The 3,303-nt window shown below is 41.1% G+C and overlaps 1 long non-coding RNA gene across 1 annotated transcript; it reads right to left on the bottom strand.

Annotated features, from left to right (window-relative positions):
• Positions 1-391: 391 nt before the first annotated feature.
• Positions 392-1,638, bottom strand: LOC108554224 (uncharacterized). The gene is made up of 3 exons (XR_001890696.1): positions 1,304-1,638; positions 1,065-1,238; positions 392-899 (listed from the first exon to the last, which is right to left on the bottom strand). It is a non-coding gene; the product is annotated as an uncharacterized LOC108554224 (long non-coding RNA).
• Positions 1,639-3,303: the final 1,665 nt, after the last annotated feature.

The following is a 3,303-nucleotide window of genomic DNA, read 5'->3' as shown; positions in this document are numbered from 1 at the left end:
CGTTTGGGGATGCCGCCAACAGATGGTGGGTTCGAGAAGCGGAGAATCAATTTCAACGAATCAGCCCCCGGGCTCTCCGTTTCTCTGCAAGAAGCAAAACGCGAACCGACCGGGGAAACATTGGAAATTGCTTGGACGCTGGTAATTATACGGTCCTGGCTTCTCCTTCCTTCTTCCCCTCCACTTATTTTCCGCTCCTTTCTTCCTCGTCATTCTTTGCTAACCGTGGATCACGGTCGAAAAGGTTGCAAACCCACGTTGTACGAATTGAGAACGCATCCATTATCATAATTTGGCGTAAACTGCAAAAAGAACTGTGTTACATCGAACTATCCATTTATTCCAGTCCTGAATGGATGTATTTTGGACAGTATCATTACGGTACCCTGAAATTTAACTTTACTCTGTGTCCAACGGTAGTTGGGATATGTGATTCTGTAAAACGTCTGTTTCGCCATTTCGAAATTTCGTAATTGCGTTTTCTGAAAAACGTTAGGAACGATGTTGCCAGGAAATGTAGTTACGGCACGTTTATAGGTGAGCTATAGGTAACAGAGAAACGTTAGGGTAGAAACGGATTCTTGCTTCCAATAGCGGCACGGATCACAGATAGCTGAAATCATAATCTCACAGGAAGTGAACCCCGCAAACTTCAATCATTACAGACCATCTACGTTGTGACTTGCAGGCCTTGCACGAAACTGTTGTAGATACTGGTAACAAAGAATTCTAAGTATACGTTCCTTGGTCTATGATAAAACTTTTTATCCCTCGGAGAAAGACTGCATTGGAAACGAACTTCGATTGCTGATAAATTTGCCATAAAATAGCACGCATATGTAAGCGATAATCTGGTTTTTACGGGTGAAAAATTGCATCTCACAAATATGGTGTCACGCCTGAAAGCAGACAAAACAAAGTAATCAGTGTCAACCACAAGCTGCATAATTCCAAAATAAACATCGAAGTCAAAACAGAGCATAAAATAAACAAATATAACAGTAGGTAAAATAACATGACAAATATACACAGGGGCAATGTAAATGTGTAGAATTTATACCCACCAATAGCTACGGAATCAATGCATTTCGGACGGGTTCTAATTCATAGTTTGGTTCGAAATTGAAATAGTTCATCTCAGTGTATAATGTATCGACAGACCGCAGCGACCGTATAGAGGTTATCATCCGAACATCGTAAGAGAAATAGGAGCTAGTCATCAATAGGCGACATGCAGGCTATGCGTAAAGACAATGTAAACGTGAGTGACGTGCATGCGAGAACGATAATTGATTAAATTTACCATGAAAACCGTTTCCTTGTTGCTGTTTCACGTCTTGATAGACCGGCTGTCTCGGTCGGAAATTTTCGAAGAACAATGGCTGTCAGTGTGATCGAAATAAACCGAGGCGAATTGAGTGGCGTGTGCGCCTGCGCCTGCGTGGGTCTAAAGTGCGTTCGCGTGAAATTAGCAACCGTTTACTATGCCTCCTTTGTGCTCGTCTCGAAAATTTGCGTGCCACGAACCAGTCGGTAAATACTCGTGTATAAATAGACGCGACACCGTCTCCGCACCAATTCCCGTGTCGGTAACGTCGTTTTCGAAACTAATTTCGTCACGGTACGTTTAGATCAGACTGGAACATGGTAATGGCACGCGCTGACGCACCGATATGCGCGCGCATGCACATATATATATACGTATCCATACGAAACATTCAGCTATACTTCTCGGTGGTCGCGCGGGGACGTTCCGTGACAAAAAGTTATCTTTATCGTGGCACGTAATAGTTGGGAAAAAAGTATGTTTAGGGTAAACTCATAATTTTCAAGGCTCTCTTATCGGTCCTGTTAAACTTTGGGAATCGCGTGAACCTATGAAAAAATTTGATTTAATGTAAGTACTTTTTATAATATAACTAGCGGAACAGACGGGATTGTAAATGTAAGTGAATTATAGCATTTTAGAAAGTCGACGCCACGTTCGTATGATAAATCGTTCACGACATAACCTATATATTGTGTCTCTTTTTTTTTTACATGTTCTGTGCCTCAGGAGACTGTTGAACAATGTCGAAGCATCGGAATTATATTAAACACATGCAAATGTCGTTAAAACCCTGGCCATAGTGCAATTAACGAAAAACAATTTCAAGTGCAACGACTTAAAAGCGGAAATGGACGTTAAGAGGTCTTTATAGAATTCCACGAAAGCACGCCATACGGTTAGAAGTTACGGGCGCCTATCGTGGAAGCTTGTTTTTTCTTCCCTTCTGCCCCTCGACTCGGTTGGTTGCCAGTAATTGGAACCCCGCGACTGTAGTGTCCAATGGAATCGGTACGTTCGACTTTTCTTGGTTTCCGGAAGCTCAAACCGATTGTTCGATCACAAGTGGAAACGTCTGCGAACGCCTAGCTGCACTTAACCGTTGGTTTCGTTTCACGAACGATGCGCTAGGCCGTTTCAGCATGCGTCTCTTTTTAACCGTTTTCAACGGTTTTCTCCCTTTTTCTCTATTTTTCCAATTTCTCTGTTCATTTTTTTTTCTCTTTTTTTTTGTCAAGTTGCGTTCGATGGATGTTCAGTTTTATATTGATCACATGCAGGACAATATTCCAGGCAAAGTTAGGAAAAATTTTTCGAACTCTGTTGGAAACATTTTATACGAAGTCGAATGAAAGAGGTGTCGACCGACAGAGTGGTGGTGTCAGGTATGGATTTGAATAGACTCTAGAATTCGGGTAATGATTTTTCTGATTGTATTCCTCGCGAACAATGAATATTTTTCGAGTACGAACAGAACAATGAATATGGGTTTTACAGTTCGCATTTTAATTTACAGTTCGCAGGAAATAATTGGAAGGAACTACAACCGTAAGAACGTGTCAACTGTACTTCCGGTTTGCGTCCATTAACAACAAGCGAGTTTTAAAACTGCACAAACGGGATCGTTCCAAAGTTCCGGCCCAACGACAGATTAAAGTTAGGGAGATTAATAAATTGCGGTAGAATTTGAATTTCAAATGGGCGTAATTAAAAATTTCGTGCACCCTGACTGTTGGTAACTACAAAGGGAAGTTGATAAGAATTTTGAATTGCGTCCTAAAATTTGCCAAGCTTCCACGTGAAAAGTTGATGAAGTTTATAAAGCGTTTTAAAATGCGCCAATGACATTAACGTTTGGTAGCAAGAAAAATGATGGATTGGATAACGATGGAAATTTTATCGCTTTTAGTTAACCGATTTATTTCTTCAAACGCATTTCTTTCCTGCCTCTAGCCAGTATTAGAGGAGGCAGTTAT

This window comes from Eufriesea mexicana, unplaced genomic scaffold (assembly GCF_001483705.2).
Source record: "Eufriesea mexicana isolate 0111107269 unplaced genomic scaffold, ASM148370v2 scaffold18034, whole genome shotgun sequence".
Classification (NCBI taxonomy): Eukaryota; Metazoa; Arthropoda; class Insecta; order Hymenoptera; family Apidae; genus Eufriesea; species Eufriesea mexicana.
This window is presented reverse-complemented; position numbering and strand designations above follow the sequence as displayed.